This window comes from Diabrotica undecimpunctata, chromosome 1 (assembly GCF_040954645.1).
Source record: "Diabrotica undecimpunctata isolate CICGRU chromosome 1, icDiaUnde3, whole genome shotgun sequence".
NCBI classification, from domain to species: domain Eukaryota; kingdom Metazoa; phylum Arthropoda; class Insecta; order Coleoptera; family Chrysomelidae; genus Diabrotica; species Diabrotica undecimpunctata.
Genome location: NC_092803.1, coordinates 156,992,103 through 157,014,600, shown reverse-complemented (window position 1 = coordinate 157,014,600; position 22,498 = coordinate 156,992,103).

Sequence of the window (22,498 nt, the reverse complement as noted above, 5' to 3'; positions counted from 1 at the left end):
TAGAGCACATGATCTACATGTTCTTCCTATGTAGGTGACATCACAATCAAAACATTTGAGTCTATAAACACCACTACGGTTCATATAATTGATGGGGTCTTTGGAATTGGATATATACTGACCCAAGTTATTGAGTACTTTAAAAGAAACATGAACATTTTCAACTGAACGTTTGATTAGATTTCGAATATCTCCTGAAAGACTCTCATGATGGTATGGAAGTGAAACGTAATTGGGTTTGGTGGAAGGGTCTTTGGGGAACGCAGTCTCCTGCAGGTTTTTAAGACGACTTCTACGGATGAGTTTATTGACGATGTTATGATCATAACCGTTGTTGACTGCTATTTGTTTGATAATGTTGAGTTCTTTTTTGTAGTTTGAGTGAGAAAGTGGAATGGTTTCCAGGCGATGGATGTAACTATGAAAAGCTGCATATTTACGAGACATGGTGGTTAGATGAGAATGGTATTACATGATCAGTCTGTGTGGCTTTGCTATAGATACTGAAGTCGAAGTGGTCGGTCATTTGATCTGGTAATGGTGAGATCAAGAAAACTTGTTGACTTTCTCAACTCTGTAATTACAAAGTGTAGCAATTCTATTAGAGCAAAATGTCAAATCTACTGTTGATTTATAAATTTGGCGTGGGGTGGGAATTAGAGATTCCTCTCCAGTATTAAGAATTACTAAATTGGTATTTTCTATTACCTGGTGTAAATAATTACCAGCAGCATAATTTCTTCCGTAATCGTACACACTATGATAACAACTGAAATTACCTACCACAATAAAAGGTTTTTCTAGACTTTCAAAACATTTTGTCAGTTCCCTCGCACCTATTTTTAAATTTGGTTTAGCACATAAAGAATATACATTGTTTCGAGTACTTTTGTCTAATATTACTTTAATAGACATACGCACTACTTTCTCATAAAATACCTAAATAAAGAAATACTTTTGTCTAACAGAAATTTTTCTATGTATTCCTTATTATGAATTACAAATATAGCATTATACTGTAAAACTACCAAAATTGGGTTATAAGACTTTGGTTTACATCTATTTTAACTGATACTAACAAATTTTGATCTGGTGAGAATTGAAAGTATTTTTTTAAAATATTTTTAATTATGTGTAACATAAAATACATCATTTCTTGATTTATATTTTGTTTCTCCTTAGACTAACATCTATACAGTATGATGCAAATGTATGGAATAAATTCAATATTTCAGAAACAGACGACTTTAAAAAAAAATCTTAAAACACGTCAATTTTAATTTTTGAATGACCATCAACTGACATATATGTGTTGGACATTACGTCATCAGTTTCGGTGTAATGACGCAACTGCAATTTGCAACGATGTAGTCACTTGAATATTTTTTTCTACAGGGTTCAATAAAATTATGAACTTTGTCAAGTAACATGGAATTACAATAAATATTCATTCACTGAACTAAAATACACTAAGGAACGCCACTGGGAATAAAACAAAATATTGTTTTTTGCTAATTCCAAAAATAAAAATACTGGGAATAAAAAAAAATCATTGATAACAAACAATGTTACATTATAATCTGAAATTAATTATTGTAGTAAGTATTTCAAGTTATTTTTCAAAAATATTTAAATCAGTATTGTCATTGACTCGTCTTTATTTGTCAATCATCTATGAATCTGTCAAATAATAGACGTCAAATTTTTACTTTTCCAGTTTTTTGCCGACATTACGAAACAGCATTTACAAATATGAAATTAACAGAAACAGAACGAATCGAGATTTTGATCATGATTGGTTATGGAGATAGAGTGAGGACTCAAGCAGAAGTTCGTAATTTATTTAATGCTAAATACCCCAATCGCGAACCAATTACCCAATCACCAGTGTGTAAAATTGAAAAAAAAATAGAGGAACGGGCTATGTTAAAGATCTTCTCAGAAGTGGTAGAAAATCAATATCCGAAGCCAAGAAACAAGACGTTTTACTGGCGTTTCAAGACAATCCCCATACCAGTTCTATGCAGGTCGAACTAGATAATAATGTCCACCAATCAACTATTCTAAGAGTAAAAAAAAAGAGGTTAGTCTTTGTATGTGGGTATATTTTATTTTATAAAAACCCTTAAAAGGGCAACATTACAAGCACGAACGTTTTCGGAACAACTGTTCCATCATCAGGTTAAAATGCCTAAAATAAGTATAAACCATTTAGTTACAACAAACGTGGTTTAAAATTTTGACTAAGGTTAAAAACAATAAAATGGTTATACTTACAGGTTAACATGCCTGAGCCACCAAAATATTTGGGTAAAAACCCTTTAAATTGAAAAATGTTACCGAAGAATGTACATGATGTTTATAATATTATATGATGTTTAATATTTTAATTAGATTTTACTTCAGGTAACATACACCCATGCTTAAGTGAGTTCCAGTGTCCGGAGAGTAAACCTCTTCAAACGGACTACGGTTGGCAACTGATTGATGAAATACTCATGAGCGGTGTCAGAAACAAAATGTCAATGAACCATGACACAGTGTTAGTTAAACATTATATTACTACAGCCAAAAGATTAAAAAACTTTGATGATGTTAAAATGATAACAGTAATCCAGGTGTTGGAATTTAAAAATTTTTCTCTATAATTATTTAATATTGGATGTAAAAGATGTAAATTACTGGTGTTGTTGAAGGTCATGTTTAAGAAGATGACGTATGTATTAGGCAGCTTATTTTACTCTTTATCGTATGGAGTGTGGTCTAAAAGGTGTAATTTGTGAAGAATTAGCTGAAATATATGGAAATGTCCTTTTATGTTGCTAACATCTAGGACAAGGAAGAATAATTAGTATATATTTGTAGCTAATGTAAGTTTTTTAAGTAGATGAAATTGTTTAATACTGCTAGTATCGTAAAAATTTTTTTTTTTTTTTTTTTTTTTTTTTTAATATAAGTGAGTCCAATAGTTTGAGAAAAAATGATTGAAAATCTTCCGGCTGAAGGAATTAAAGTTATAATTTATGTGATTAAATTTAAAAATTTTATGGGAAGACTGAGATCCTCAGAGACCTGGCAGGAATAACAGTAAATGGAATGACTAAAGAATAAAGGGGAGTGGGTTAAAGGGAAATGAATGAGTTAATCAACAAAATTAGAGATGATAGAGGTCCTTCATGCTTAAAGCATCTAGCACCCTGAACAAAATATATTTTGGTTGTGTTAAAATCTGATACATAAAAGTTTGAAATTTTATTTGTGAGTATGGTGTACTAAGTTGTTGACTAAGAGAGGGGGGAGCAATGGTTGATTAAAGGTTTAGGTAAAGTGGGAGAAAGTGAATTCTGATGAATTGCTGGATTGTGTTTAAATGTTTACTGAGTTTGGAACTAATGGGTGGATGGTAGATATATGAAAATACAGAGAACTAGCAAAAGAAAAAAGAATGGACAGGAATATGGTGCAAACGTGAAGATTGTAAAATAATGAAATAGTGAGGTATAAAAGATATGATGTTAACAATAGGGGGCTGAAAAAATTCTTTTGGAGGGAGTGTTGTGACAGTAGTGTAGAGAGAATGGTTGTTTTTAAAAAACAATAATTGTTGAGAAGGATTAAGGTGTTGACATTTATAGAGGAAAGACAGATGAAGAAGATGGGGTAAATTTGAGAAGTGTGGGTTATGAAAAGAGTTGTCGGTGTAAGGGTTGAAAGTCACGGTTGAAAGATACATGGCGATTAACGCAGTTGGGGCTTCTTTGCTTTTCCTTGACTATTTCCAAGTCTTCATATAGATCTAATTTTAGAAAAATTTTTTGGGGTATATTATGTAACAAAGAGACGTCTTCTGGTATGTTGAGGGTATGTTTATGTTGTGCAAGATGTTGTGAGAAGGTGGAAGTGTTCTCTTTTTTAGTGTGTTCTTGGGAACGGGAAGTTAGTGATCTACAGGTTCTACCTATATATGTAGCATCACAATCAGAGCACTGTAATTTGTAAACACCACTACGATCCATGTAGTTGATGCAATCTTTTGAATTGGTTAAATCTAGGACAATGTTACAAAAATACTGGGAATAAAAAAAAATCATTGATAACAAACAATGTTACATTATAATCTGAAATTAATTATTGTAGTAAGTATTTCAAGTTATTTTTCAAAAATATTTAAATCAGTATTGTCATTGACTCGTCTTTATTTGTCAATCATCTATGAATCTGTCAAATAATAGACGTCAAATTTTTACTTTTCCAATTTTTTGCCGACATTACGAAACAGCATTTACAAATATGAAATTAACAGAAACAGAACGAATCGAGATTTTGATCATGATTGGTTATGGAGATAGAGTGAGGACTCAAGCAGAAGTTCGTAATTTATTTAATGCTAAATACCCCAATCGCGAACCAATTACCCAATCACCAGTGTGTAAAATTGAAAAAAAAATAGAGGAACGGGCTATGTTAAAGATCTTCTCAGAAGTGGTAGAAAATCAATATCCGAAGCCAAGAAACAAGACGTTTTACTGGCGTTTCAAGACAATCCCCATACCAGTTCTATGCAGGTCGAACTAGATAATAATGTCCACCAATCAACTATTCTAAGAGTAAAAAAAAAGAGGTTAGTCTTTGTATGTGGGTATATTTTATTTTATAAAAACCCTTAAAAGGGCAACATTACAAGCACGAACGTTTTCGGAACAACTGTTCCATCATCAGGTTAAAATGCCTAAAATAAGTATAAACCATTTAGTTACAACAAACGTGGTTTAAAATTTTGACTAAGGTTAAAAACAATAAAATGGTTATACTTACAGGTTAACATGCCTGAGCCACCAAAATATTTGGGTAAAAACCCTTTAAATTGAAAAATGTTACCGAAGAATGTACATGATGTTTATAATATTATATGATGTTTAATATTTTAATTAGATTTTACTTCAGGTAACATACACCCATGCTTAAGTGAGTTCCAGTGTCCGGAGAGTAAACCTCTTCAAACGGACTACGGTTGGCAACTGATTGATGAAATACTCATGAGCGGTGTCAGAAACAAAATGTCAATGAACCATGACACAGTGTTAGTTAAACATTATATTACTACAGCCAAAAGATTAAAAAACTTTGATGATGTTAAAATGATAACAGTAATCCAGGTGTTGGAATTTAAAAATTTTTCTCTATAATTATTTAATATTGGATGTAAAAGACGTAAATTACTGGTGTTGTTGAAGGTCATGTTTAAGAAGATAACGTATGTATTAGGCAGCTTATTTTACTCTTTATCGTATGGAGTGTGGTCTAAAAGGTGTAATTTGTGAAGAATTAGCTGAAATATATGGAAATGTCCTTTTATGTTGCTAACATCTAGGACAAGGAAGAATAATTAGTATATATTTGTAGCTAATGTAAGACTTTTTTAAGTAGATGAAATTGTTTAATACTGCTAGTATCGTAAAAATTTTTTTTTTTTTTTTTTTTTTTTTTTTTAATATAAGTGAGTCCAATAGTTTGAGAAAAAATGATTGAAAATCTTCCGGCTGAAGGAATTAAAGTTATAATTTATGTGATTAAATTTAAAAATTTTATGGGAAAACTGAGATCCTCAGAGACCTGGCAGGAATAACAGTAAATGGAATGACTAAAGAATAAAGGGGAGTGGGTTAAAGGGAAATGAATGAGTTAATCAACAAAATTAGAGATGATAGAGGTCCTTCATGCTTAAAGCATCTAGCACCCTGAACAAAATATATTTTGGTTGTGTTAAAATCTGATACATAAAAGTTTGAAATTTTATTTGTGAGTATGGTGTACTAAGTTGTTGACTAAGAGAGGGGGGAGCAATGGTTGATTAAAGGTTTAGGTAAAGTGGGAGAAAGTGAATTCTGATGAATTGCTGGATTGTGTTTAAATGTTTACTGAGTTTGGAACTAATGGGTGGATGGTAGATATATGAAAATACAGAGAACTAGCAAAAGAAAAAAGAATGGACAGGAATATGGTGCAAACGTGAAGATTGTAAAATAATGAAATAGTGAGGTATAAAAGATATGATGTTAACAATAGGGGGCTGAAAAAATTCTTTTGGAGGGAGTGTTGTGACAGTAGTGTAGAGAGAATGGTTGTTTTTAAAAAACAATAATTGTTGAGAAGGATTAAGGTGTTGACATTTATAGAGGAAAGACAGATGAAGAAGATGGGGTAAATTTGAGAAGTGTGGGTTATGAAAAGAGTTGTCGGTGTAAGGGTTGAAAGTCACGGTTGAAAGATACATGGCGATTAACGCAGTTGGGGCTTCTTTGCTTTTCCTTGACTATTTCCAAGTCTTCATATAGATCTAATTTTAGAAAAATTTTTTGGGGTATATTATGTAACAAAGAGACGTCTTCTGGTATGTTGAGGGTATGTTTATGTTGTGCAAGATGTTGTGAGAAGGTGGAAGTGTTCTCTTTTTTAGTGTGTTCTTGGGAACGGGAAGTTAGTGATCTACAGGTTCTACCTATATATGTAGCATCACAATCAGAGCACTGTAATTTGTAAACACCACTACGATCCATGTAGTTGATGCAATCTTTTGAATTGGTTAAATCTAGGACAATGTTACAAAAATACTGGGAATAAAAAAAAATCATTGATAACAAACAATGTTACATTATAATCTGAAATTAATTATTGTAGTAAGTATTTCAAGTTATTTTTCAAAAATATTTAAATCAGTATTGTCATTGACTCGTCTTTATTTGTCAATCATCTATGAATCTGTCAAATAATAGACGTCAAATTTTTACTTTTCCAATTTTTTGCCGACATTACGAAACAGCATTTACAAATATGAAATTAACAGAAACAGAACGAATCGAGATTTTGATCATGATTGGTTATGGAGATAGAGTGAGGACTCAAGCAGAAGTTCGTAATTTATTTAATGCTAAATACCCCAATCGCGAACCAATTACCCAATCACCAGTGTGTAAAATTGAAAAAAAAATAGAGGAACGGGCTATGTTAAAGATCTTCTCAGAAGTGGTAGAAAATCAATATCCGAAGCCAAGAAACAAGACGTTTTACTGGCGTTTCAAGACAATCCCCATACCAGTTCTATGCAGGTCGAACTAGATAATAATGTCCACCAATCAACTATTCTAAGAGTAAAAAAAAAGAGGTTAGTCTTTGTATGTGGGTATATTTTATTTTATAAAAACCCTTAAAAGGGCAACATTACAAGCACGAACGTTTTCGGAACAACTGTTCCATCATCAGGTTAAAATGCCTAAAATAAGTATAAACCATTTAGTTACAACAAACGTGGTTTAAAATTTTGACTAAGGTTAAAAACAATAAAATGGTTATACTTACAGGTTAACATGCCTGAGCCACCAAAATATTTGGGTAAAAACCCTTTAAATTGAAAAATGTTACCGAAGAATGTACATGATGTTTATAATATTATATGATGTTTAATATTTTAATTAGATTTTACTTCAGGTAACATACACCCATGCTTAAGTGAGTTCCAGTGTCCGGAGAGTAAACCTCTTCAAACGGACTACGGTTGGCAACTGATTGATGAAATACTCATGAGCGGTGTCAGAAACAAAATGTCAATGAACCATGACACAGTGTTAGTTAAACATTATATTACTACAGCCAAAAGATTAAAAAACTTTGATGATGTTAAAATGATAACAGTAATCCAGGTGTTGGAATTTAAAAATTTTTCTCTATAATTATTTAATATTGGATGTAAAAGACGTAAATTACTGGTGTTGTTGAAGGTCATGTTTAAGAAGATAACGTATGTATTAGGCAGCTTATTTTACTCTTTATCGTATGGAGTGTGGTCTAAAAGGTGTAATTTGTGAAGAATTAGCTGAAATATATGGAAATGTCCTTTTATGTTGCTAACATCTAGGACAAGGAAGAATAATTAGTATATATTTGTAGCTAATGTAAGACTTTTTTAAGTAGATGAAATTGTTTAATACTGCTAGTATCGTAAAAATTTTTTTTTTTTTTTTTTTTTTTTTTTTTAATATAAGTGAGTCCAATAGTTTGAGAAAAAATGATTGAAAATCTTCCGGCTGAAGGAATTAAAGTTATAATTTATGTGATTAAATTTAAAAATTTTATGGGAAAACTGAGATCCTCAGAGACCTGGCAGGAATAACAGTAAATGGAATGACTAAAGAATAAAGGGGAGTGGGTTAAAGGGAAATGAATGAGTTAATCAACAAAATTAGAGATGATAGAGGTCCTTCATGCTTAAAGCATCTAGCACCCTGAACAAAATATATTTTGGTTGTGTTAAAATCTGATACATAAAAGTTTGAAATTTTATTTGTGAGTATGGTGTACTAAGTTGTTGACTAAGAGAGGGGGGAGCAATGGTTGATTAAAGGTTTAGGTAAAGTGGGAGAAAGTGAATTCTGATGAATTGCTGGATTGTGTTTAAATGTTTACTGAGTTTGGAACTAATGGGTGGATGGTAGATATATGAAAAGACAGAGAACTAGCAAAAGAAAAAAGAATGGACAGGAATATGGTGCAAACGTGAAGATTGTAAAATAATGAAATAGTGAGATATAAAAGATATGATGTTAACAATAGGGGGCTGAAAAAATTCTTTTGGAGGGAGTGTTGTGACAGTAGTGTAGAGAGAATGGTTGTTTTTAAAAAACAATAATTGTTGAGAAGGATTAAGGTGTTGACATTTATAGAGGAAAGACAGATGAAGAAGATGGGGTAAATTTGAGAAGTGTGGGTTATGAAAAGAGTTGTCGGTGTAAGGGTTGAAAGTCACGGTTGAAAGATACATGGCGATTAACGCAGTTGGGGCTTCTTTGCTTTTCCTTGACTATTTCCAAGTCTTCATATAGATCTAATTTTAGAAAATTTTTTTGGGGTATATTATGTAACAAAGAGACGTCTTCTGGTATGTTGAGGGTATGTTTATGTTGTGCAAGATGTTGTGAGAAGGTGGAAGTGTTCTCTTTTTTAGTGTGTTCTTGGGAACGGGAAGTTAGTGATCTACAGGTTCTACCTATATATGTAGCATCACAATCAGAGCACTGTAATTTGTAAACACCACTACGATCCATGTAGTTGATGCAATCTTTTGAATTGGTTAAACATTGTCCTAGATTTAACCAATTCAAAAGATTGCATCAACTACATGGATCGTAGTGGTGTTTACAAATTACAGTGCTCTGATTGTGATGCTACATATATAGGTAGAACCTGTAGAACACTAACTTCCCGTTCCCAAGAACACACTAAAAAAGAGAACACTTCCACCTTCTCACAACATCTTGCACAACATAAACATACCCTCAACATACCAGAAGACGTCTCTTTGTTACATAATATACCCCAAAAAAATTTTCTAAAATTAGATCTATATGAAGACTTGGAAATAGTCAAGGAAAAGCAAAGAAGCCCCAACTGCGTTAATCGCCATGTATCTTTCAACCGTGACTTTCAACCCTTACACCGACAACTCTTTTCATAACCCACACTTCTCAAATTTACCCCATCTTCTTCATCTGTCTTTCCTCTATAAATGTCAACACCTTAATCCTTCTCAACAATTATTGTTTTTTAAAAACAACCATTCTCTCTACACTACTGTCACAACACTCCCTCCAAAAGAATTTTTTCAGCCCCCTATTGTTAACATCATATCTTTTATATCTCACTATTTCATTATTTTACAATCTTCACGTTTGCACCATATTCCTGTCCATTCTTTTTTCTTTTGCTAGTTCTCTGTCTTTTCATATATCTACCATCCACCCATTAGTTCCAAACTCAGTAAACATTTAAACACAATCCAGCAATTCATCAGAATTCACTTTCTCCCACTTTACCTAAACCTTTAATCAACCATTGCTCCCCCCTCTCTTAGTCAACAACTTAGTACACCATACTCACAAATAAAATTTCAAACTTTTATGTATCAGATTTTAACACAACCAAAATATATTTTGTTCAGGGTGCTAGATGCTTTAAGCATGAAGGACCTCTATCATCTCTAATTTTGTTGATTAACTCATTCATTTCCCTTTAACCCACTCCCCTTTATTCTTTAGTCATTCCATTTACTGTTATTCCTGCCAGGTCTCTGAGGATCTCAGTCTTTCCATAAAATTTTTAAATTTAATCACATAAATTATAACTTTAATTCCTTCAGCCGGAAGATTTTCAATCATTTTTTCTCAAACTATTGGACTCACTTATATTAAAAAAAAAAAAAAAAAAAAAAATTTTACGATACTAGCAGTATTAAACAATTTCATCTACTTAAAAAAGTCTTACATTAGCTACAAATATATACTAATTATTCTTCCTTGTCCTAGATGTTAGCAACATAAAAGGACATTTCCATATATTTCAGCTAATTCTTCACAAATTACACCTTTTAGACCACACTCCATACGATAAAGAGTAAAATAAGCTGCCTAATACATACGTCATCTTCTTAAACATGACCTTCAACAACACCAGTAATTTACATCTTTTACATCCAATATTAAATAATTATAGAGAAAAATTTTTAAATTCCAACACCTGGATTACTGTTATCATTTTAACATCATCAAAGTTTTTTAATCTTTTGGCTGTAGTAATATAATGTTTAACTAACACTGTGTCATGGTTCATTGACATTTTGTTTCTGACACCGCTCATGAGTATTTCATCAATCAGTTGCCAACCGTAGTCCGTTTGAAGAGGTTTACTCTCCGGACACTGGAACTCACTTAAGCATGGGTGTATGTTACCTGAAGTAAAATCTAATTAAAATATTAAACATCATATAATATTATAAACATCATGTACATTCTTCGGTAACATTTTTCAATTTAAAGGGTTTTTACCTAAATATTTTGGTGGCTCAGGCATGTTAACCTGTAAGTATAACCATTTTATTGTTTTTAACCTTAGTCAAAATTTTAAACCACGTTTGTTGTAACTAAATGGTTTATAATTATTTTAGGCATTTTAACCTGATGATGGAACAGTTGTTCCGAAAACGTTCGTGCTTGTAATGTTGCCCTTTTAAGGGTTTTTATAAAATAAAATATACCCACATACAAAGACTAACCTCTTTTGTTATACGTGGTATACAGCCAGCTACAGGAATTATTTTCCTTGTGGATTTTATTCTAAGAGTGCTAAAAAAAGAGATGTGGCATCCATACAAAGTACATCTGGTCCAGGAGCTATTAGAAGATGACTTTGATCAAAGAATCAAATTCTTCGAAACCATTATGGAAAAATGTAACAGAGATCAGGGTTTCATACAAATGGTACTTTTTTCTCATCAAGCGTCTTTTATACTGAATGCCACGTAAATCGCCAGATATATCGATACTGCGCAAGTGAAAATCCACATTGGATGGAAGAGTATAGGACACAATATCCCGAGAAGGTGAATGTTTGGGCCGGCATTATAAACAATTAAATTGTAGGGCTATTTTTTTTGAGGAAAACTTAACTGCTTCTCGTTATCTAGAATTTCTTCAGGATTATCTGTTGCCACAGCTGAATCAGCTATTTCCAAATAGAAATAATTTGTGGTACCAACATGACGGGGCTCCCCCACACTACGGCGTTGAGGTACGAAATTACCTTAATAACGTTTTCCCAGGTAGGTGGATAGGTAGAAGGGGGCCCATCGAATGGCCACCAAGGTCTCCAGTTTTGACTTCGTTAAACTTTTTTTGTGGAGATATTTAAAGAGCAGAGTGTATCAAAATCGACCGAATAATGTAGAAGAGTTGAAGGAGCGCATCAGAATGGAAATTACACAAATAACACCTGAAGTCATCGAAATCGTTAGAAAAGAATTTATTACCAGTCGTTCACATTGTAATTGGCGAAGGTAGTCAATTTGAACATTTATTGTAAGTTAATTGTATTAATAAACCAACAGTTTTGGTTAACCCTGTAGAAATAAATATTCAAATGATTATATCGTTGCAAAGGCGATAAGGAGACCTTTCAAATGAGCTGTTCCGTGACCTTGGTTTGTATTTAAAAAAATAGTCGATTACGTCATTACGCCGACAATGATGACGTAATGTCTAACACATATATAGCGGTTGATGGCCATTCAAAAATTTAAATTGACTTGTTTTAAGATTTTTTAAGTCGTCTGTTTCTGAAATAATGAATTTATTCCATACATTTGCATCATACTGTATATTGATATGTTTTTAAATTGTCCAAATTCCACTGCATTTGATGACCTTGGAATTTCAACAATTTTTTATGTTCTTCTGAGTATCCTGATCTGTTGTCATTGTTTTCAATACGCCGTTTTTTTATTTACGACTGCTCTAAAGTATGAACTATCTCGTTTATTTTTGGCTTCACGGCTGCGTAGCTGTTTTGTGTTTTTCTTTAGCTTGTGTGTATGAAATGTTTTCAGTTACCATCATTTTCTTAACAGATTTTTGCTTTGATTTTCAATGCAGTTTTGTCTATAATTTACTATATGACTTTCGCCGCATAAGACACATGTTGGTTTCTTTTTTTGTTGACAATTACTGGCTGGTTGACGGCATTGGCTGTGTTATCTCCACAATATGGGCATCTGATTTTTTCTCTACATTGGTTGCTTATATGACCATATCTCAGACATTTATTACATTTGACGATCCGTGGAATATATATTTTCACACTATAATTAAGTTTTTCTATAATTACTTCGAGGTAGGGATTTCTTCATCCCCATATTTTCTTTTCATTCTTTTAACATAAATAATTTCAAAATTATATCTTAATTTAGGTTCTATTATCTGACTTAATTCAAATTCTGATTGGAATTCTTAAATCTTTATCAACTTGTTTAATACCTCCTTTTTTTGGGTAAAGAACGTGGGTACGTATACGTCGTATTCTTTTTCTTTAAATTTTATTAGTAAATTAGCGCTACTGTAAAAATTTTAATTAATTTTGATTTTATTTATACACCAAAAAAGATACAAACATTTTTACCACTTTTACCCCGGGCTTCCCCCTCAAACTCCCCTCGTAGGGGGGTAAAAACAAAAAATCGATTTGAAGAATCTGTACGTCGTAGAAAAAAATGTTTTAAATAAAAAATGTAGCTAAGATAATTTTAAACAAAAATATTTATAAGCACTTTTTGCGTAGAATAAACTGTTTTCTTAGAAACAATGCTTGAAGCGACCGTCGATTTTTAATGTCAGTTACGTGCGCGAAATCAACGTTCAATATAATTTGTATCAGCTCGACGGTAAAAATTTAATATCTTTTGATCCAAGTGTCCTATCAACAAAAATCAAGATGCATTTTTAAAGTAAAAAGTGCAGATTTCATACGCTGTTTTTTATTTTGCTGCGAGTAAACTTAGTTTTTATGAAGGTCTTAAATAAATAAACGTGGCGCGATTTTTGCTATTTTTAATATTCTCGTAAGATCAATAAAATTGATCACTTTTAGTGACCATTTGTAGTAAAATTTTCATTTTTAGAGCTATGACATAACATTTCAATTTTAAGTTGTGGTAAGAAATATGAGGCACTTGAAATATGAATAAAAAACGCAAAATTTAATGTTTTACATATATGTATAGCAGAAGTTTGGTTTTTTTGAAAAACGTCCTGGTTTTAATAAAAAAAATTAAACGTTTTAGATTGTTTGTTATGTAAAAGTTTAAATTTAGCGCTTTTTAAGCATATTTAAAATGCATCACATTTGTTGCCAAAATTCAAAACTAAAATTTAATGCTAAAGTTTTGAAGGATAGGCTCTAGTAATCGCAAGTTTACAGTGATCAGTGAATAAAAGTGATATATTGTATTGATTTCATGAAAATCATAAAAATGGCAAAAATCGCGCCACGTTTATTTAGTTAACATCTTTATAAAATCTAAGTTTACTTGCGGCAAAATACAAAAATTACATACAAAAGCTAAACTTTTTACCAATAAAACGCATCTTGATTTTTGTGGATAGGACACTTGGATCAAAAGATATCGAATTTTTACCGTTGAGCTTTTACAAATTTTATTGAACATTAATTTCGCGCATGTAACTGACGTTCAAAATCGATAGTCGCTTCAAGCGTTGTTTCTAAGAGAACGGTTCATTCTACACAAAAAGTGATAATAAACATTTTTGTTTAAAATTATCTCGGATACATTTTTTATTTAATACTTCATCACTCGCACCTTCATCACTGGGTAGATCTTGTGTGGACTGCTCAGAATATGTATTGTGGATACTGTGTTCAGAACGAATATCACTTCTTATCATCTTTATCAGAATGTATTGGTTCCACATGGCTGTCTAGCTCTTCATATCATTTTAGTAACTGGTTTTTCATTTTCTTGTCCATATTTACCTGCAATAAACCAAAATAGACCTTATAATAACTGATGTTCAACAATCTCTAGCTATTTTACTAAAAATCTTACCTTTTATGATAATATTATAACTTTTCTTAAGTGATCTCTCTAAAAATCAACACACGCCAATACTCGCGTAGTTAGATTTTTTCTAACGCTCCGACAAACGCGATCGCTCACGTGTTAGATTTGAACTAACAACAACTGCTGTCGGCTATAAGATAATAGGTAATTTTTTGGGGCCTTAAAATTAATATTCTATTTAAAATACAGCTTGTCTGTATAATTTTTAGTCTGACGACCGGTCAAGTCTGACGACTGGAGTATACTTACCTACCCCTGTTTAATTATTCATTGATTTTTTAAGTTATCTCCGTCTTTTCTGAACAGTTCCTTCGTCTGTAACCATAATTCCTGTACTGTTGTGATACATGTTATTTTTTCCCTTATCTGGTGGATCACTTTTAATACTTTTATGTATTTTTTTAAAAAACGCCGATCACCAAAAGGTTTTTCTAAATACCTTAATTAAGCTTGTTCGATATAGGAGTTCAACTGTATCTCTTAAAAGACCGTACTCGAATATTAATTAATTTTAATTAAACTATTAAATACTATTTAATATACACAAAATTATTAAAAACCAATAGGAGAACTTTTAATTATCAAGTTTAAGTTTGACAATGGTTATACTAATACAAATACAAATAGTTACAATAAAATTGATGAATTAATGAAACTATTTTGTAATATCTCATACTACACAATTCAACTGTCAAAACCTTACATCTCTATACATGATGGATTTGTGGGTATTTATGACGAAAAAAAGGCTTATTTTATGCTTAAACTAAAGTTGATTGGTCCATATATCTTCCTTACGAATTAAAAAACTCCCAATATTACAGAAAGCCAATTCGTTATTCAAGTAATACAATTTTTTGGCATTGGGAGGATTCCCGCACAGCCAGAATCATTAATTATAATATTTTAGAAAAACGGTTTAACGGGGATTACAGTCTTCCCGCCCAGAGGTCGATTAGGGCATTTTTATTAACAGCACAAGGTAGACCTCGGATAGTGTAGGTATGGACATTTAGGAGAAGCAAAAGGATTAAAATAAATGGTATTATAATGAAATTTTTGCTGTTTTTAAGAATAATAACAAACAATGGTAAATGTTCTTTATATCTATAGCCAGCAGATACATTATATTAAAAGAGCTTTCGATTTTTAATTGCATAGTTTCCTGAAGAGTTCAATAGATTGCGCCCTATATTTCATTCACTCAAAGAAAATGTGGTCTAAATCTCTGATTATGTTACAAAACTGACAAAGATTGTTTTGGAGCATTTTAATCTTATGGAAATATGCTGGATAGCAGAATAAACTTTTGTCTACTGATAGTGCTTATCCCTCTACAGCTATACTTTATATGTACAGTCATGTTTACTGTGCCAAGGTTTTGTTCTTTATATGTTAAGTTACTTTTATTTTTGTATAAATTGTTGAATTTGTAAAACAATACTTTTATCTGTTATGCTACTATAAGTATGTCCACCTCTTCATCATTATTCTTTTTGATAAATTGATTTGATTTTTTCTTGTTAATTTGCTATTTACTTCTTTCCACATTTTTATACTTTCTTTGTTTCATTGTTTGTTTAGTATATTTTGAATGTAATAAGTGATAAAATTGGATGTATTTGAATTAACTTTTATTTTTTTTTTAACTGAAACGGAATCTTTAAAAATAATAGCATTCAGGTAATCTTCCTGTTGTATGTATTCTAGTGCTTCTCGGATTACTATACCTTTAGCTGGATGCTAAGTCAGAGTAATCAAGGATATATACATCTACATATAGATCAAAGTAGTTTCTACTTATGTTGTTCGTTGTGGAGCCACATTTCTTAGTCTTCCACAAATGGGAGTAGAGTATTTTTCCCAAAACAAGGTAATTAGATCTTATTTGTTCAGTTTTTATATTGGTTATAATAGGTGATCCTTTCCTAAGTAATGTTATCATCGTTTTGTAAGATAAAAAAGATTGAGTCCTAAGGAAGGATCGATCGAGACTTTTACTCTTAAAGAATAAGCAGGTGTGGATTTCATGTCTGTAAAGTTTGCATATCCATTATATAAGACCGAAATCAGACGAAAACTATAATTTATTGCTAATTTTGTTACAGAAAAAAATTTTAAAAAATTTATTGCCTAAGTTTTACGACATAAAACAATTTATTTCTTCAACCGTTTAGAAACAATGATAAAACTTAATGGTAAAGCTAGCATAGCCATATCTATACTTTGGCAAGGAAAAAGCTCCATCTTGGCGACATATTTTATTAGTAATTAATTGCTGCTGATTGGTAGCATCAAGATAACAGCCAAAAACGATGAAACTAGGAAAGTAAACCGCCAGGAATTAATTACTAATTTATTGTTAAAATTTTACGCGAAGAAACAATATATTGCTGTAACCGTTTCCGAGAGAAAATTGCTATGCTAACTTTACGGTAAAGCTAGCATAGCCATATCTATATATCCGCAATGAAAAGGGTTACAGGTTTTTAAAAAAGCGTGAAATATACTATAATCTGTTATATATACTATAATCTACTGTTATTACTAGCTATTATGTAACTAGTATGTTACCTATTATCTAAGTGATCACATATATTTATCCACAAAAACTATAAAAAATACTAGGTACACGTGTATACAACCTTAATCACTGTAAATACGTCTTACCTTAGCCGAGGATGAGAGTCTACTGGTTATTGTATACTTATGATCAACTTTATTTTTTCAGGAAAAATGATGCATTTAGTAATTAAGACCAGTTAATACATGGGTTTTATTTAATTTATTGATACAGTGCAACAGCAAAAATGCTTTTTATTGCTTCAACCTTTTCCAAAACACAAAAATTATTGCAGCTTAATACTTAAACTACAATACTCATTGTTTCTCAGAAGATGCTGAATTAGTAAAAGGTTGAGAACTACAGCAATAACTTAAAAATGAAAAGCGCATTACTTATCTTAAAACTAATAATTTATATCCATTTTTTGCGAATTTAAGGGAGCGAGATCGACAGCACACCGTGTAAGGCATACTTTAAATTAGAAAAAATTCAAAAACAAAATGAATTATATAGCTGCCATATTATATGGATACTAGTAACTTTTCCAGTCGCATGCGACGAGGGATCCAATCAGTTGTTATCTACACTATGTGCACCAGATATCCAGAGGCCTTCTGTAGTCAATTAATCAAACTTTGTCTTATAGTACCTATATTTTTATGTATAGTGCACTATATCTCGTATGTCGCTATACGTTTGGACCTTTTTAGGCCCTTTAAAAAAAACCTACAGTAGGGAATGTGACAAGTGGATGGTAAGTAATTCAGGTACAGTAATAACAGAATTTTAAGTTGCTAGATTATTTAGTACTGCTTATGGTTCTGTAGCAAATATTCAGAAGGCCGGGAATTATTTTAAAGCATCGGGAATATATCCCTTTAACCTTGATTAGTTTCATGACATGGATTTTACCCCCTCTTATGTTACCGACGTACCTTTGGACAATCCAGTAAGTGTGGTAGTAGATAATACTTCAAATAGAGTCCGTGTAGAAAAAGGAAATAATGGACTTCAGCTTCCAATACCATCTGAAGTAATACCTCCTTTAAAGCAGCCTGAGAATGAAGATGAACAAATCTCTTTTTACGTTACACCGCATCTCGATGTGATAATCTTGATATCGAATGAGCAGATGGTGTATTAATACCATCACAAGCTAGCACTAATAGCTTAAATTGTCAGTGTCAGCGGCATAGATTTTACCATTATCCAAAATTAAAGAAAAGCCTATTCGAAACAAAACAAAATCTCAAAATTCCGAAATACTTTCCATTATCCCATATACCAAAGAACTTGAGAATTTGGAAGAAACCAAAGAAGTAGAACAAAAAAAGAAGACGGAACGAATAAAAAGAAAATTAGTACCTAGTTGTAGTAAATCATTGCGCAAAGTTCAAAAAGGGAATAAAGAAAATGATCCTGATGTAACGTGCCCAGGATGTAATGAATTATATTAAAATCATGCGAAGACTGGATCATGTGCTTTTAATGTAAGAATTGATGGCACGAATCTTGTACGACTTACGTAACAGGAGACTTCATGTCACTGTGAGGAGTAGCAATGGATTTAAAGATGAAATAAAAATAAGTTTTTTATTTCACGTAAACTGTTTGATGTAAAAACCAATTATTCTGTTATTTTGTCAAACCCTACTATTGTATCGTGCTAACATATTTATTTTATTTAATATTTCGTTAACTATTAACTTTATTGAAGGTATTTTATACCAAAATTGAGAAGTATTAATGTTCTTGTTCAATTTTCTTTCGTTGCTTGGAGTAATTGCGTTAAATCTGAATTATGTTGTTTATTTGTAAAATGCAATTATCTCGAAAACTGCTGAGTTTTAAAGTTATTAATAAGTATACCTTTTTTTGTTAAAAGAATGTATCTTTAATATTTTATGTCACAAACACCGGTAACTTAAAGAGCAAAAAAGTTAAGTGCAAATGTATGCCACATATGTGGCATATGTGGCGCCCTCTATCAGCTACATTAAAGCATGTACCAAATTATTATTTATGATGTGCAATAGTACCCACTTATGAATTTTGATACATAAATGTTTACAAACATAAAAGTTATAGCGAAAATTAAAATTTTAAATTTTCACTTCAACACCCTGTATCTTTCTTAATATCAACATTTTATTAAAGCAATTTGGCTTAAATCGTAATATTTTAAAGTGTAGAATCTACGGTTTCTTTTTGTACAATTACTTACGGACCACCCTGTATAGTTTTAGCATTGAGGTGGCCATATATACTAACCTTAAAATCACTTTAAAGTTAGCCTTATTTTCCTCCTATTTCTCTTGTTTGTTTTTCTATGAACTTTAATCTTTATTATATTGGCAACTTATTGTTTTGACTATTTGTAATAATCATCATCATCATATTGTTATAGATTTATAAAACTAAGAAGTATTTTTTATTTTGTGTCTTTTTTTTTGTAAGATTTTGTAATTCGCCTTCTTTGAATATAAGAATTGTTTCGCTAGTTTTATTTAGGTGTTTAATTTCGAACACTTCTGGACTAATATAGTACATCATCCTGTATAACGAACCTTTTTTGTTGGATTTTGTTTTGCATTAAATAAATAGATATGTGTAATTCCAGGAAAATCCACGGTATGCTGCGTCCAAGTGTCTATGCAACAACGCGCGTGAAACTCACAGAAAGAGCGGTTTAGCGAACTTCGTAATAAAAGGATTACAAACATAATTATTACTTACGAGTCGTCTCGAAAAATAAAAGGAGAAACAAAAAGTAAGACCTTTCGCACTGCAGTGACACGATATCGCTGCATTACAAGTAATTTACTACCGGGAACTTTGTTGACGCTATTTGCGTTTAAGTAAGAAAATTTCATTGTATAAGGTGGAACAAAGTTTTGAAAAATTTCATAAATATTGCAGAGTGTAATCTGTAGATTACACTCTGTGTATAAAGTAATTTTCGAGTAAAAAAGTTAATCTGTAACTGTATGACTAGATTTGGTAATTAAAGTGAAATTGTAACTATAATTACTATACATAGAAATTTTATAGATTAGACCAGAAAAAATAGAAATTGGGAGAACAAAATTTTTTCAGAAATAGATTTGGCACTATTGGTCATTTTTTACCAATCAAATATAAAGAGCAGAGAAATAATAATCCTTTATTTACTAAAAGCGCCAAGTTCTAGGATAAAACAATATCTCCAAAGTTATCCAATCATTTGTTTTAGTGTTGTAGATTTTAAAGAGGTTGTTTAGTCTTTGAAACAGGGAAAGTAGTTCTGGAAAATTAAAGGGATATTATAATTTTTGAAAGTAGTGCAGTAACCTAACTATTTCTATATCTGTGATAAATCATTATCGTACTCAATTATATGAATTTTGTCTCTTATTAACCAAAGTATAGGTTACTCTTATTCATTATTTGCAACTTTTCATTTTGAAAGCTTAAAAGAGAGCTTCCCAATTCTTCATATGGATTCACTTTTAAGGACTTCAATAAAATCTCCTCTTTGATTTATCTGTTCCTCGTGAAAAACTAATAAAAAAAATAAGGTATAGATATTCTTTACAATAAATTTATTTTTTGGGAGATGTGCTTTGGATTCGAAAGCAATGTTAAATTGATCGGCTACATGAGATGTTAAAACTATTCTCCAACCTTGAAAAATGATGAAAGTCTCAAACGATGTAAGTACAAGGTAACTGTACTGTCGGCTGTCCCAACCCAGATAAATGAATAGGATATATATATATATATATATATATATATATATATATATATATATATATATATATAGTATATATATATATATATATATATATATATATATATATATATATATATATATATCGTATATATATATATATATATATATAATTCAAATAAATTAATGTTTTTTACTTAAGTTTTTTCACATATTTTTTTATATACATGTACTATTACCAAATGTCTTTTGCTGTGCTAAGTTTAGTTAATTTGTAAACTGTATTCAGTTAAAATAATTGTCTATACAACATAATTTTTAATGTCCAGTATCATAAGCTTTTTTACACATTTTATATCTTTGACTGCTACATATCTTTTTGAGGTAACCAACTTATAATAACTTTTCCATGGATGTTTGGTTTTTCATATTGTTCCTTATAGAGTCTTTATCTATATCTATATATTATATATAGATCTCTATATATGTTCCTTCATTATAGATGAACTGATGATGCTTCTTGATTAAGAAGCGAAACGTCTTTAATAAATAGATGAAGTAGCCACCTTCTTTGTCTTTTATTTCTCCACTTTGACCGAAAAACCCACCACTCTTCGAGTGTTCCTTAGTTTATATATATATATATATATATATATATATATATATATATATATATATATATATATATATATATTATGATCTGCCTTTTTTTACTTTTTATTTAACTCTTTATTTATTTACTTATTTTAATTAATTATCTAAGGTAGCCAACTATACTTACAAATATGCCTCCATATTTCCCGGCTTAGGCTAAATAACAAATGACAACATCAGTCAAGAAATACAAGCACGGATTCTAAGCGGTAATAAGTGCTTTTATGCATACAAAGACTTAATGAAAAGTAAGTTACTGAATCGTGAGTCTAAGCTAAGAATCTACAAAACAGTAATTAGACCAGTGGTTACATATGGATGTGAAACGTGGACCCTCTCAACCACTGATGAAAATCAACTGAGAATATTTGAGCACAAAATACTAAGGAAGATATTTGGACCAACCCAATGCAGCGATGGTTCGTGGAGAATTAAAATGAACCACGAGCTGGATGAACTAATGCAGAGCGCAGATATTGTCAGATTTGTAAAGTAACAAAGACTAAACTGGCTTGGTCACTTAGAAAAAAATGCCAGATAATCGAACTGTAAAAGTAGTTCAGATATGGAAGCCCCAAAGAAACAGAACAAGAGGAAGGCCCCGTAAAATATGGATAGACGACGTAAAGAGGGATCTTAAAACCATGAACATCAGGCAGTGGCGAAAGAAAGTATCCGAGAGGGCAGAATGGAAGAACATTGTGAAGCAGGCCAAGACTCACAAAGGGTTGTAGCCCCATTAGAAGAAAAAGAAGAAGTCGCAAATCATATAAAAAAAAACAATCTCAGGGTGCCATTTTATAAAAATAATAAATCAGCTTAGGCTATACTTATATATTCTCGTGGCTTCAAGTATGTCTTAATTATTCCTTTTCGGGATAAATTAAGGAAAGGAAATAAATAGAAATAACATAAATATACAAGTACAAATATCTTTTATTATCAAAAGAAATTATATAAAAATTTTTAAATATTGCAATTTTTGTTTATATGTTTTATAAATAATTCTGAATATTATAAAAAGAAACCTTTTAAATTTATTACGCAATATTTATAATTATCCTTTTAAGTAAAAAAAAACTTTTATAAACTTGATGGTATCTTAAATAGC